Here is a 16,304-nt window from a genome sequence, read left to right on the forward strand (position 1 = left end):
ACCACACTGCTTCCGGTAAGCACGGGGAGTTGGCTCAGGTCTAACGCCTGACTCCGCCAATCTCCCCGTGTGTCCCCCCCCAAAAAAAATTGGGGGCTGCCTCTCGTGTCCCTCGTGCTCCCTCGGCAGGTTGTTGCAGTGGTCAAATAATTGATCCCATGTCCAGTCAATCCTTGACTACAAAACCTCCTGCGACCAGGATGCCATTACCTCCCGAGCACGCTGCTTCATCCCCTCCTGGTGCTGCTCCTTCCTCCGCTGCTTGGTCCGTTGTTGGTGGGGGATTCTGTAACGGCCGTCGTCAGAATTAGACCAAGGTGCAGCGGAGGATGTGTTCATCATTAGAATTTTAATTGAAAAAGAGAACACTACAAAAATAATAAAAATACCCAGCCAGAAATAATCACACGCCCATTTTTCAAGCTAGCATATAATGTCACAAAAACCAAAACCACAGCTAAATGCAGCACTAACCTTTGATGATCTTCATCAGATGACACTCCTAGGACATTATGTTATACAATACATGCATGTTTTGTTCAATCAAGTTCACATTTATATCAAAAAACAGCTTTTTACATTAGCATGTGACGTTCAGAACTAGCATACCCACCGAAAACTTCCGGTGAATTTACTAAATTACTCACGATAAACGTTCACAAAAAACATAACAATTATTTTAAGAATTATAGATACAGAACTCCTTTATGCAATCGCGGTGTCCGATTTTAAAATAGCTTTTCGGTGAAAGCACATTTTGCAATATTCTGAGTAGATAGCCCGGCCATCATGGCTAGCTATTTTGACACCCACCAAGTTTGGCACTCACCAAACTCAGATTTACTATAAGAAAAATTGGATTACCTTTGCTGTTCTTCGTCAGAATGCACTCCCAGGACTTGTACTTCAACACCCAATGTTGTTTTGGTTCCAAATAATCCATAGTTATATCCAAATAGCTGCGTTTTGTTCTTGCGTTCAAGACACTATCCGAAGGGTGACGCGCCGGCGCATATCGTGACAAAAAAATTCCAAATATTCCATTACCGTACTTCGAAGCATGTCAAACGCTGTTTAAAATCAATTTTTTATGCGATTTTTCTTGTAAAATAGCGATAATATTCCGACCGGGAGACACACTGAAAATAGAAAATGGAGTCTTCACATGCACGCGCGCACCAGTGTCATTGTTCTCAGAACGACCACTTTTCAAAACCCCTACTGTTTTTCGCCCAGGGACTGCAGAGTCATCATTCCCCCTTCTGGTGCCTTCTGAGAGCCTATGGGAGCCTTAGAAAATGTCACGTTACAGCAGAGATCCTCTATTTTCGATAAAGAGGCTATAGAAGGACAAGAAATGGTCAGACAGGGCACTTCCCATATAGAATCTTCTCAGGTTTTGGCCTGCCATATGAGTTCTGTTATACTCACAGACACCATTCAAACAGTTTTAGAAACTTTACGGTGTTTTCTATCCAAATCAAATAGATGCATATTCTAGTTTCTGGGCAGGAGTAATAACCAGATTAAATCGGGTACGTTTTTTATCCGGCCGTGAAAATACTGCCCCCTATCCTAAACAGTCTTATCTCATTTGCACTCACTGTATATAGACTTTTTGTTTTCTTTTGTTCTACTGTATTATTGACTGTATGTTTTGTTTAATCCATGTGTAACTCTGTGTTGCTGTATGTGTCGATTTGCTATGCTTTATCTTGGCCAGGTTGCAGTTGCAAATGAGAACTTGATCTCAACTAGCCTACCTGGTTAAATAAAGGTTAAATAAATTTTTTTTTTTAAACAGTGGGAAGAAAAAGTATGTGAACTCTTTAGAATTACTTGGATTTCTGCATAAATTGGTCATAACATTTTATCTGATCTTCATCTAAGTCACAACAATAGACAAACACAGTCTGCTTAATTAAACTAATAACACACAAACAATTATAATGTTTCATGTCTGTATTGAATACACTGTGTATTGAATACACAGTGCAGTACTGAATACACAGTGCAGGTTGGAAAAAGTATGTGAACCCTTGGATTTAATAACAGGTTGACCCTCCTTTGGCAGCAATAACCTCCACCAAACGTTTTCTGTAGTTGCGGATCAGACCTGCGCAAACGGTCAGGAAGAATTTTGAACCATTTCTCTTTACAAAACTGTATCAGTTCAGCAATATTCTTGGGGTGTTTGGTGTGAACTGCTCTCTTGAGGTCATGCCACAGCATCTCAATCGGGTTGAGGTCAGGACTGACTGGGCCACTCCAGGAGGCGTATTTTCTTCTGTTGAAGCCATTCTGTTGTTGATTTACTTCTGTGTTTTGGGTTGTTGTCCTCTTGCATCACCTAACTTCTGTTGAGTTTCAATTGGCGGACAGATGGCCTTACATTCTCTTGCAAAATGTCTTGATAAACTTGGGAATACATTTTTCTGTCGATGATAGCAAGCTGTCCAGGCCCTGAGGCAGCAAAACTGTGTCATTACGCACACCTGGTTCCAATTCCTCACTGATTGTGTTTGTATAAATATTCCCTTTGTTTCCCCATTGGGCTGTCGATTATTGTTCCCATGTCCATTGGTCGTGTGAGTACCTATGCGGTGTCTCAGCCTGTGCTGTGTGTTTTGTGTATTATGGGTCTCGTCCCGTGTCGTTCTACGAGATTTACCCTTGCTCTTTTGTTTGGGTACATCCCAGTGTTTTGTATTAGTGTTGTTTTGGGTGTATTAAAAACTCAGCTGTATTTCTACGCCTGTCTCCGAATCCTTTACACAAGCGTGACAATGATCCCTCTACCATAGTTTACAGTTGGGATGAGGTTTTGATGTTGGTGTGCTGTGCTGTGCCTTTTTTTTTCTACATTATTCCTTCCGAACAACTCAACTGGAGTTTCATCTTTCACAGAATATTTTGCCAGTATTGCTGTGGAACATCCAGGTGCTATTTTGCTAACTTCAGATGTGCAGCAATGTTGTTTTTTTGGACAGCAGTGGCTTCTTCCATAGTGTTTTATGTATTGTAGACTCGTCAACAGCGACGTTAGCATCTTCCAGAGATTTATGTAAGTCTTTAGCTGACACGCTAGGATTCTTCTTAACCTCATTAAGCATTCTGTGCTGTGCTCTTGCAGTCATCTTTGCAGGACAGCCACTCCTAGGGTGAGAAGCAACAGTGCTGAAATTTCTTCATTTATAGACAATTTGTCTTTCCGTGGCCTGACTTTGAGATACTTTTGTAACCCTTTCCAGCTTCATGCAAGGCAACAATTCTTAATCTTAGGTCTTCTGAGATCTGTTTTGTTCCAGGCATGGTTCACATCAGGCAATGGTTCTTGTGAATAGCAAACTCACATTTTGTGAGTTTTTATGGGACAGGGCAGCTCTAACCAAAATCTCCAATCTCGTCTCATTGATTGGACTCCAGGTTAGTTGAGTCCTTACTGAAGTTATTAGCCTAGGGGTTCACATAATTTTTACAACCTACACTGTGTGTTTAAATTATGTATTCAATAATACAAACAATTTGTTTGTATTTAGTTTAAGCACACTGTTTGTCTATGAAGATCAGATACATTTTATGACCAATTTATGCAGAAATCCAGGTAATTCCAGAGGGTTCACATACTTTTTCTTGCCACTGTATATACTGTATTCTAGTCATGACTCATCCTATATAACTACTGGTATACACACATTTTCTATTCACATATTGTCCATAATGTTTTTACACACCATTTAGATTCCGGACTCGGGTCTGGAAACTGATTTCCTGCAATTCCATTTTGAAATGGGGTTTTGTGCTGTGTATTTATATTCTGTATTCTCAACATAGGTCATTCTAATATTTCTACTACTGTACATTGCATTTTAGTGACTGTTTATAAACACTGCATATTTATTCATACACTGAATTCTTGACATAGCTCACTCTAATATACAGTACCAGTCAAAAGGACCCCTACAGTACTCATTCCAGGGTTTTTCTTGATTTTTACTATTCTACATTGTAGAATAATAGAAGACATCAAAACAATGAAATAACACATATGGAATCATCTAAGCAAAAAAGTGTTAAACAAATCAAAATATCCACCCTTTGCCATGATGACAGCTTTGCACACTCTTGGCATTCTCTCAACCACATTCACGAGGTAGTCATCTGGAATGCATTTCAATTAACAGGTGTACCTTAATTTGTGGAATTTCTTTCCTTAATGCGTTTGAGCCAATCAGTTGTGACGGGGTAGGGGTGGTATAGAGAATATAGCCCTATTTGGTGAAAGACCAAGTCCATATTATGGTAAGAACAGCTCAAATAAGCAAAGAGAAACGACAGTTCATTACTTTAAGACACGAAGGTCAGTCAATCTTGAAAATGTCAAGAACTTTGAAAGTTTCTTCAAGTGCAGTCGCAAAAACCATCAAGCACTATGATGGAACAGGTTCTCATGAGGAACGCCACTGGAAAGTTAGTCAGAGTTACCTCTGCTGCAGAGGATAAGTTCATTAGTTAACTGCACCTCAGATTGCAGCCCAAATAAATGCTTCAGAGTTCAATTAACAGACATCTCAACATCAACTGTGCAGAGGAGACTGCGTGAATCAGGCATTCATGGTCAAATTGCTGCAAAGTAACCACTGAAGGACACCAATAAGAAGAGACTTGCTTTTTGCCAAAAAACACGAGCAATGGACATTAGACAGGTGGAAATCTGTCCTTTGGTCTGATGAGTCCAAATTTTATGTTTTTGGCATTAGGCAGGCTCGAGGTCAGAGCAGGAAGAATGGTCAGGCAGGCGAGTTCGGTGTCAGGACAGGCAAGGGTCAAAAACAGGACTATGAAAAACAGAGACTGGGAAAAATTGGAGCTAGGACATAAACACTGGTTGACTTGGCAAACAAGACAAACTGGCACAAAGAGACAAACACAGGTATAAATACACCAGGGATCATGAGCGACACCTGGTGGGGGTGGAGACAAGCACAAGGACAGGTGAAACAGATCAGGGTGTGACAATAACATTAACTTAAGTGTGTACGCGACCGATTTGATTTGACGAATGTCCTCCAGCTGACTTGGTTCAGGGAAAGTGTTTCCAATTGAGGCTGCTCTCTGCCATCTCTGCCTGGATGTCTCTCCAAGTGTTTCTGCAACCCTTCTTCCCCATGGGGCTTCCATTTCAGGGACTTGCAAGGGTGTTGGAGGCCGGTTTTCGTAGTGTGTGTCCAATCCAACTCCACTTTCTTCTTTCTATTTGTAGTTCAATGGGTTCCCGTCCAGTTCTCATTCAGTGGACTCGGTTCGACATCTTTGTTATTGAGGTGGCGTAGTACAGTTGACATCTGTTTGGTTGATCTCCATGTTTCTGATCCATACAACATCACCTGTTTCACATTTAAGATGTCCAGTTCTTCAATTCAGGATGTAGTCTTAACTTAAATTCCAATTCCAATTTTCCTCAATGCTTCCTCAAGCATTTGGAATCGGAGTTTCAGTTTACTTCCTCAATTAACTGAATTGGAATGGTATTGACCCCAACCCTGGATATCATTTATGCACCATGTTCTCCATGAATCTATTACAGAAATTGACACTGTGATTTAATAGATCTACAGATTTATATTAAAACATTTTAGAAGTGGCACAATGTTTGGTTCCATTATGAAATGCCTTTAATGAGCTCCACTTCCCTTTTACTGAGCTCCACTTCCCTTTAATGCCGTTATTGCCACACTTCGGTATTCTAGTAGAATGTTGATTTTGATGTGTCAGTGCATTCCTGCTAACATCATGCTATCTTCATCACTGGTGCAATCTAAAAAATTACAAAGACAATAGTTAATTGTGGAGTCACAGACCTCACCCAGTTTTTATTTTGGTAGAGGATGGGGTGCAAACCATGATCACATGACAGCTTTTGAAACAACTTAGGTGCTTTCCAGAGGGAACTGAAATATGACCATGTTATTTAGAGAGTCTCAACAGTTGAACACAGCAACCCATAATCCAGACATGTTGACCTCTGAACCTCAGCACCACAATGATAATGATGAGTCCAGTTAACAAGAAAGTAAGGACGATCATGCTGCAAATAAATAAAAATAAATACAAATCCAAGTCATTTGAGCATCACAATATCAAGTTCATCTCACTATGCACTTGGAAGCACAGCTATCGCTGGCCTCGAATAGCAACCACAATATTTTTCCTGGAAAAACAATATCGTAGCTATTGCTTTACCTCTAGCAGATTACTTTTTTTTGTGAAGCCATGGTTTCTTGGTAGGTAACCCACACTATGCTATTCATGCAACTCAGGAGAGAGAGGGACTCTCCTTGGGTCAATATTTACACGTAAGTGTCTGCACCGCTTATTGACTAAACAGTAACATTTGACCAGAGGGGAACACAATTTGGGTAGAAAATAGGGATAACATCTACCCAACACGTTCTCCTAGAGAGCCTCAACAGTTGCACACATCAACCTATAATCAAAACATTTCCTCCTGTGATCCGTAGCAAAAAGATGAGGATGATGAGTCCAGTTATTACTATGATAAGGACGATAGTGCTGCAAATGAAGATGTATTTTTTTAAATCAAAATCAATTTAGAACTTTCCAAGTCAATTGGGCATCACAATTTCTAATGATAATCAAATGATACCACAACCTTGTTGGTGATCGCTGACCTTGAACAACAACCACCCTATTTATCCAGGTAAAAACACATTGAACAGAGGTCTCACCTCCAGAAGATGACCTTTCCACATGAAGCCATAGTTTCTTGGTTGCTGTGTCTTTCTTAGCAGGGTTATGGATAGGTCTAGTTGCTCCTTTTACCAGAGTCTACCTTCTTATCAAATCAAATCAAACTTTATTTGCCACATGCGCTAGTGCCAGCTCCGCTTTGTGGTGGTAAATAGACGGCTACGAATAATACAGATGAGAACTCTCTTGGTAGATAGTGCGGTCGACAGCTTATCATAAGGTACTCTACCTAAGGAGAGAAATACCTCAAGACTTCTTTAATATTAGACATCGCGCACCAGCTGTTATTGACAAAAAGACACACACCTCCACCCCTCGTCTTACCAGAGGTAGCGTCTCTATTCTGCCGGTGCATGGAAAATCCCGCCAGCTCTATATTGTTTGTTTCTTCGTTCAGCCACGTCTCGGTGAAACATAAGTTGTTGCAGTTTTTAATGTCCCGTTGGTAGGATAATCTTAATATTAGGTCATCAATTTTATTTTCTAACGATTGCACGTTAGCAAGAAGAATGGAAGTGTCACGTCCTGACCAGTGAAAAGGGTCATTTGCTATAGAAGAATGGTCAGGGCGTGGCAAGGGGGTTGTTTTGTGTGTTTTGGGGTTTGTTTGTTTCTAGGGGAATGTGTTCTAGTTTTCATTTTCTATGTTTCGTTTTCCAAGTTTGGCCGAGTATGGTTTCCAATCAGAGGCAGATGTCTTTCGTTGTCTCTGATTGGAAGCCATACTTAGGCAGCCTGTTTTCCTTTGGGTTTTGTGGGTGGTTGTTTTCCATATAGTCTGTGTACCTTACGGAACTGTTTGTCGTTTGGTTATTTTGTTTGTGTTCTCTCAAAATAAATGAAGATGAGCACTATACACGCTGCGCCTTGGTCTAATCCTTTCGACGCCTGTGACAGAACTACCCACCAAAAGAAGACCAAGCAGCGTGGGAGGAGGAGCAGGACCGAGCACTATGGCTTGGAGTCATGGACCTGGGAGGAAATCCTGGGTGGGGCAGGACCGTGGACAAGGCCGGGAGAGTATCGCCGCCCGCCGGAAGAGATAGAGGCAGCGAAGGCGGAACGGCGATACTGGGAGGAATGGCTGGGGCGGCAAGAGGAGGCTGAGAGGCAGCCCCCCCAAAAAAATTGGTGGGGCATACGGGTAGTTTGGCTAGGTCAGGGGCAGCCCTGACCTAACTTCCCGGGCATATAGGAGAGAGCCGTGGAGCAAACCGGAGCGAAGAAAGGAGTCATGCGCTGAGTTTGATGCGAGATTCCGGGAAATGGTGCTGGCGGAAAGGGCACTGCGGAGCGGGCGTGCAGAGGGGCGAGAAATGCATTACGGGGTAATGCTCACTATCTCGCCCATCCGCACGCACAGTCCGGTGCGGTCGGTACGGGCTCCGCAGCGTTGCCAGGCGAGAGTTGGCCGGCAGCCAGGAAGAAGTGCGCCGGCTCAACGCATCTGGCCGCCAGAGCGTCTCCTCGGCCCAGTTTATCCTGCGCCTGCTCTATGCACGGCATCCCTCATTCCCCAGCACAGCCCAGTTCGCCCTGTGCCAGCGCTCCGCCCGTGCCGGGCTACAGTGACCATCCAGCCAGGACGGGGTGTGCCAGCCCTGAGCTCCAGACCTCCGGTGCACCTCCACGGCCCAGTGTGCCCTGTGCCTGCTCTGCGCACCCAGTCAACTGTGCGTCTCCCCAGTCTGGTGAGACCGGTTCCAGCTCCCCGTAGGAAGCCTCCAGTAATGATCAACAGTCTGAAGCCTCCAGCGATAATCCATGGCATGAAGCCTCCAGTGTTGATCCATGGCCTGGAGCCTGTAGGGTTGATCCACGGCACGAAGCCTCCAGTGATGATCCATGGCCCGGAGCCTGTAGGGATGATCCATAGCACAAAGCCTCCAGTGATAACCCATGGCCCGGAGCCTCCAGTGATGATCCATGGCGCGGAACCAGTAGTGATGATCCATGGCACGGAACCTACAGCGACGCTCTTCAGCCCGGAGCCTCCAGCGACGCTCCTCAGTCCGGAGCCTCCAGCGACGCTCCTCAGCCCGGGGCCTCCAGCGACGCCTCTCAACCCGGGGCCTCCAGCGACACCCCTCAGCTCAGGGCCTCCAGCAATGCCTCTCAGCCCGGGGCCTCCAGCGATGCCCCTCAGCCCGGAGCCTCCAGCGACGCACCTCAGCCCGAAACCTCCTGCGACGCCCCTCAGCCCGGAGCCTCCAGCGACGTCCCTCAGCCTGGGGCCTCCAGCGACGTCCCTCAGCCTGGGGCCTCCAGCGACGTCTCTCAGCCCAGGGCCTCCAGCGACGCCGCTCAGCCCGGGGCTTCCAGCGACGGTCTGCAGCCCAGAGTCTTCAGCGACGGTCTGCAGCCCAGAGCCTCCGGTGGGGGTCGGCAGCCCAGAGCCTTCGGTAACGGTCTGCAGCCCAGAGCCTCCGGCGGGGGTCGGCAGCGCAGAACGGGAGCTACGCCCGGAGCCACAGCCACCTCCGTAGCTGGAGGATTGGCGGAAGGGTTGGGTGTAGCACAGGATCCGTCGTTGATGGTGGCCACCCTCCCTTCCCTCCCTTTAGGTTTGGGGTTGTTTTTGTGGGGTTTTTGTTTGAGGTGCAGTCGGGGTCTGCACCTTCGGGGGGGGGGGGGGGGGGGGGGGGGGGGGTACTGTCATGTCCTAACCAGTGAAAAGGGTCATTTGCCATAGTAGAATGGTCAGGGCGTGGCAGGGGGGTTGTTTTGTGTGTTTTGGGGTTTGTTTGTTTCTAGGGGAATGTGTTCTAGTTTTCATTTTCTGTTTCGTTTTCCAGGTTTGGCCGAGTATGGTTTCCAATCAGAGGCAGGTGTCTTTCATTGTCTCTGATTGGAAGCCATACTTAGGCAGCCTGTTTTCCTTTGGGTTTTGTGGGTGGTTGTTTTCTGTATAGTCTGTGTACCTTACGGAACTGTTTGTCGTTTGGTTATTTTGTTTAAGTGTTCTCTTAAAATAAATGAAGATGAGCACTATACACGCTGCGCCTTGGTCTAATCCTTTCGACGCCTGTGACAGGAAGGCATTGGGAGTTTACTCGCTCGCTTCCGGATTCTCAGAAGGATCCCCGATCTTTGTCCCCTTTCCCGCCGTCTTTCTTCACACAAAAGTCGTGAATCTGGGCCTGTTCCAGTGAAAGCAGCATAGCCTTCTTGTCGGACTCGTTAAAGGAAAACGTTTCTTCCAGTCCGCGATGAGTAATCGCTTTTCTGATGTCCAGAAGTTATTTTCGGTCATAAGAGACAGTAGCAGCAACATTGTGTACACAATAAGTTACACAAAACGCAAAATAAATAACAAAATTGCACAATTGGTTGGGAGAATGTAAAACGTCAGCCATGGTCTTCGGTGCCATCTTTTTTTTTATGTGTCACCAACAGTATAATCATCAATTGTTGATCCATAAGCACATTACATGACATGCTGAATACACCGAGGTGTCTGTTTAAACTACTAGCACACAACTCGGACTCCCATGCATACCCCACAAGACATGTCACCAGAGGTCTCTTCACAATCCCCAAGTCAAGAACAGACTATGGGAGGCGCACAGTACTACATAGACTCATAGAGCCTTGGCTATATGGAACTCTATTCCACATCAGTTAACTGATGCAAGCAGTAGAATCAGATAAAAACTCAATGTGTTGTGAAAAGTGTTATGAAATGTAACATCATGTAATATTTGAAATTGTATATACTGTAACTGCCTTAATGTTGCTGGACCCCAGGAAGAGTAGCTGTTGCCTTGGAAGCAGCTAATGGGGATCCTTAATAAATACAAATACAGTATGTCACTGATGGAAAGAGAGGAACACTCAAAGAAAGACATGGACACTGATCCTTGAGTCAATATTTTCACTTGTCTGATGGTATGATGGTATCATACCACCATGTAAATTCAAATAATGAGAGTAGACCATTGTTTTCATGAATCCATGACAGAAATAAAAAATAAAAAAACATTTCCCAGCTTCAGATGCTGATGCAGTTCCTATAATGTAATATGACAGCTCTAGAAGGTGAAGTGAAACAATGTGTGTGCTTTCCAGAGGGAACTTGGGTTAATGTATACTGAATAAAAGCTCTCGGACAAGATATCACCATTTAACTGTTTTGACTTTTTCAAGAGATCAAGGACATTTTCTCCTTTTGAATCTCGGTAACTCCAGTAATTCCGTCTCAGACCACATGCTGGAATACAATATTATTTCTCAGACATTCAAGAAATTAACATAACTGCCCCTCAGGCCTTAATAGAATAAGAATCCGCAATTTTAATAACTTCCTTGTGGCATTTTTACATTTGGTAAGCCACCATGGCGAATCTCCACAATTTTGACGTTCCTCAGAGACTTCTCTCCGTGCTGACCAAAGCTGCAGGTGTTTTTGTTCTCCTGGCTGTCTTCATTCTGGAGTACATATTGAACTTGAACTTTCCGTGCTTCTGTAAGCCTGCATGGGAGAGCCGACTACATATAGGCCCTCATGGCTTACTGTACATACTGTGCCCACCCACTATAATAACTTGTGCTATCATGCTAGTTGATAAAATGTACCAGAAGACGTTTTCCAACAAGAGATGCAGTGGGTGCTGCACGAATTATAACTGCTGCAATTGCTTCTTTTCACTTACCAAACTTGGAATCACATTTCTGTCTATAGTATTCTATTGGATAGCTGCTGTTTTCATAGATGGAGAATGGTATGTGTGCTATCAGACCAACAACCACCCCAAACAAGTGGGACTTCCCTGTAAAGAAACGGAAAACCTGACCTATGACGAGAGACTTGTCATCACTGATTACAAGACTGACTCAGTTGTAAGTAACAGTTTATATTATGTTCAGAATGAAAAACTAATTATCATGCAAAAAAGGCTAAATGCTGAGCAAATGTAAAAATGTTACTGACAAATTGTAATGGAAATTATATGATTAAAGGTTTGACTAAATGATTTCACTCAGAAACCATATAACCTGTTGAAATGTATTAGGTAATTATAAGGCTATAATAATATGTTAAAAAACTATAATCGAATACTGTGTGTGAGTAGATGGGTTAAGACTAAGACACTGTTACCACTTCAAAATGAGCAGGGCAGAGTTGATAAGACGACCTTGGGAAAGGAACAGGAGAAGAAGCCTCCCTAAGTTAGGGAGAGAAACAACAGCCTGGGAACGGCTTAGTTGGCAGGAGATTAGAAGACAGGTGGCAAGGTTTGATAAGGAATGTATGTGTACTGTGGAAAAATACAGTCGCCTAAAGCGGGGTGGAGTTCTCTACTGATGCGAGTTCATTTGGGTGTGTGTGTGTGTTAATATAAAAGGCTTTGTACATTGTAAGGATTTTCAGAGCTCTCATAAATAAAGGTTTTGACCCTTGTAGGCTGGCTATCCGTCTGCTTCATTCAACCAGAATCTTACACACTCTTGGGGGGGGGGGGGGGGGGGGGGGCAGACTGAGTAGTTTAATTGAAGTTCGGTTTAAGAACATTGATAACTTAATTCTAATAAATATCCCTGCCATTAATTAGGCATGTGTGTTTAGGTTTAAAATTTGATCATGTAAATATTTAGACTGCCCAGGGATGGATGTGTCTATATAACCAACTGTCATTTTAAAATATATGGGATTTGATCAGATTTTTTCACTTACCACGTTTTCATCCACAGTTTATATTGTCATGTTTGCCTTATAAAACAAATATCACGACAGGTGTGATGAAAACATGAAATGTCTGTACAAATGTCATGTCAACTATTTGTTTTTTCGTTCGACATGGTGGGAAATATTTTTTTTGTCTCTAAAATTCAAAATGTGACAATTGCAGTGGAAAGTCCTTTATGCGGAGCAAATATTGATATAATAAACAATCATCTCTAAGAAAAGTAATTCGATGATATTCTACATTGTACTACAACGTGGAAAAGCAGGTGTTAAATAAGGTGAACTAGAGACTGGAGTGTCACTTTAATAAGAGTTTATAGGCAGATTAAATGAGTTTTGATAAACTTCACATTGGTTAAAGTTGGAATCTGCGGTAGGGCCACTGGTTGCCCTCACCACCGTTTATATTGCCAAGCTGAGGAGCATTGTGCAGCAAGGTAAAAAAAAATTGCAATAGACCTAGGCTACATATTGTGCTCTTCAATGGCACGTGCAATGATGTCCGAGGGGGAAACAATGAATTCCTTGTTTGCAGTAACGTCTTTGTTGTTGTAATATTGCAAATGGACGTGGCTGTTTCACCATTAAGGATTCCAGCTTTAAAGGTAGACTCGGAGAAATGACGTTGCCACGAGCAGCACCGCAGTATTCGCACATGTGCACGGGTTCGCTTCCCGCAGTTCACAGTGTGAAAATAGAAGTTCTTTCTATTTCTGAAGCAGATCGCGCTGCAAGTCCTGCCTCTCCCATCTCCTCATTGGTTTATAGAAGCAGGTACCCACGTGCCATCTCCTCATTGGTATTGGTTAGAAGAAAAAGCCTGGAAGGAAGAGAGATGACTACAAACGATTTGGTTGACCGTTTTATGTGGGTTAATTGGCGGAGTAGCATTTCAGGTAAAATAACAACTCAATGTTTATATCCCAGGACAAATTAGCTAGCAACATCAAGCTAGCTAAATAGGACAAGTTAGCTAGCAAGTGCAAGCTAACTAGCTAAATTGGCATAAATGTTTAATGCTTTTCGAACTGTCCCCAAATTAATATAATTGGTTCAGAGTTTGTTTTGATATTTTAAGCTGCGTGTTGGATCGCGTTTGGTGTAGGGGGGACAAAATAAATGTAGCACTATGGCGCACGCGCTCTGCCGGTTTGGGTTCCGCCTCCACCGCAGGGAACCAAAACAGCGTAGTTGTTGCTGTTTACTTTCTGCATCTACACTATGTCATATCGCTGAGTCGACCTTTAAGTGATGGACGGTGATGAGCTTGATGCACATTTCCAATAAATATCTAGTTTTATTTGAAAGCTGGTGACATGAATGCTTGGCTGCCAATTATCAAATAAAATTGATATTGCTATTATCCATACCCCTCATCCTATAACCTACCTGTGACGAATACGCCGTGAGTCCGAAATTATGTGCAGAATGTGAATTTAATAATGAACTGATGCAAAGGAACAGAAACATAAGAGAAAATAATAACACTTAAGAACTGAGGGCTAAATAAAGGGGGAGTAATTGGGATAGTGATGAAGTCCAGGTGTACCTAATAATGGTTTATCAGCGAACTGTTGTCTTCTTAAAATGCACAACTTGATTGGGCAAGTTTTGTATTAATTGCAATAGTTTTTGTGTCAACACCGTTGGATGGAAACGGTTTGAACTTCTGATTTTTATTCGGTAGGCCTACATGGAAACCTAAAGTACCATGAGCAGAAATTCCTTTTTATTTCAACTGAAAGACAATGCCCAGAGCTTACCCACGATGTTGCAAAACGATTGAGTCATTGTTTAAGTAAAGAATGCCATATTTGGGCTTGAAGTCAAGACTGTTTCCCTTACGATATGACGTGCTAATAGTTTTCAGTCTCTCTTTTCAGGGCTGGGTTTTATTGGAATGTTACCACCCACCAGCATGGCATTGTTTATTGATCAGAAACATCTGCAAAGTTATTCCTCTTCTTGAGTTGCGACTGAGTCAAATAGTTTTTCGCGTTAGCCTAGACGTGGATCAAATTAAAATAGGGGGTGCAAACTTGTGCTTTTTTTTCTTTACCAGAACATTAACAATTTATACTTTTGGCTAGTCTGTATAAAAAAATATATATAAAATGGTACAATTGCTTGATATGATTGCATTTTGCAACCCTGCTGCCCCCGTTACCCTGAGATGTATTGTTTTGACCAAGTCTTGCTTTGATTGGTGCAGCGAAACCACATGTGTTTATCCTATATTATAAACTGTGTGGTAGGCTTTAGTAGTCTGATCATCGAACTCTGATCATGGAATTCCGAATGTGTCATACATCTAGACCTACATTTAAATGTGTCTAACGTGTCCCTATTCTCCGCTATATTCAAATACCAATATGCATTCTACAAACGGTGGAATAGGCTAAATATGATGGCTACTGCCATCAGCGGTGTTAACTAGCCATCTAACCTCTAGCAATATTCACTTGGAAATATGTGCTAATTGGATGCAAACCTAGTCAAATTTGTCAGTTGTGATCTACCTTTGAAAACAAAGGAAAATGCTGTTCACTGCTGCTCATGCTCCCAGGTGATATTTATTTACAATGTTTCAACCCTTTGGCCTTCATCAGGCATTGACTTGAAACCGTTTTTAGTTTCAATAATTCTAAATTGTATTTTTTAATCCTAATTTTAATATTGTATGTATAACTATAAATATTGATCACATATTTTGATACATTGAATGTTAATATTGTGAAATTGTTATACACTTTTACCACCTGTTTCAGGAAGTGATGTCACTGAGTTCTGCCCCCTATATATAGGACCTGGATGCCTGATGAAGACCTAAGGGTCGAAACGTTGTAAATAAATATCACTTGGGAGCATGAGCAGCAGTGTGTGGCGTTTCCTTTCTGTTTGCCTACAACTCCAGCACCTGCGGAAAGTACCTGGATGTGCGTATGTTCTTCAACTTTTGTCTTCTTTCTTTCCCAGGTCATTGGCTTGCCTCTGGTTACCTTGGGCCTTGTTTTCTGGCACATGTGTGAGTGCTGCTTCACCTGTTTCAAAAGAACAAACAACCGTTGCCATCTTGATCAACCATATTATGAAAGGTTGTATCTAGAAATTCTTTCAGAGGAGGTAAACAATCATTTGAAGAATGAACTGCAGGAAATTGCGAAAGAGAGGGCCGAGAGGATCTGTCTTCGGCCCCTTCAGTTCATCCGGAGAGGGGATCCTGGGAATTCATGGCAAGATATTTCAAACTCTGATTTCTTTTTGTCAGACCAATATCAGGAGTCAGTGGGCACAGAAGAGTCATCTCATTCAATAGGTTACTGAAGACTCAGCCCAGTGAGCGTTCTGATTTTAAAAAGATATTTTAAAAAAATTCATTTTCCGGATGTTGAAATTATGTACATTTTTCGGTTCTGAATGAAAGTTGAAAATGCACATTTTCCAGATGTTGAAAATGTCTTTTACATACATGGAATAACATTCATTTTCAGTTCTAAATGAAACTTGAAAGGACGTGTCACGTCCTGACCCTTGTAAGATGTCATTTTCTATAGTAGAGTAGGTCACGGTGTGACAGGGGGTGTTTTTGATTGGTTTTCTTATCTGTTTCTATGTGGTTTTTCTAGGTTTCTATTTCTATGTTGGGGTTGTTGGATGATCTCCAATTACAGCTGGTCCTCGTTGTCTCTAATTGGAGATCATATTTAAATAGGGGGTTTTTCCACTTGTGTTTGTGGGTTGTTAATTTTTGAGTAGTGTGTATTTCTCTCTGCGTCACGGTTTTGTTGTTTCAAGTATTTGGTGTATTGCAACGTTTCACGGTAATAATAAATATGTGGAACTACAA

General features: G+C 42.6%; 1 long non-coding RNA gene across 1 annotated transcript; it reads left to right on the plus strand.

Moving 5' to 3' along the window:
• The first annotated feature begins 10,903 nt into the window (after positions 1-10,903).
• On the plus strand, positions 10,904-15,509 carry LOC115161109 (uncharacterized). The gene is made up of 2 exons (XR_003869174.1): positions 10,904-11,610; positions 15,434-15,509. It is a non-coding gene; the product is annotated as an uncharacterized LOC115161109 (long non-coding RNA).
• The last annotated feature ends 795 nt before the right edge of the window (positions 15,510-16,304 follow it).

The sequence above is a fragment of the Salmo trutta genome, chromosome 24 (assembly GCF_901001165.1).
Source record: "Salmo trutta chromosome 24, fSalTru1.1, whole genome shotgun sequence".
In the NCBI taxonomy this organism is placed as follows: domain Eukaryota; kingdom Metazoa; phylum Chordata; class Actinopteri; order Salmoniformes; family Salmonidae; genus Salmo; species Salmo trutta.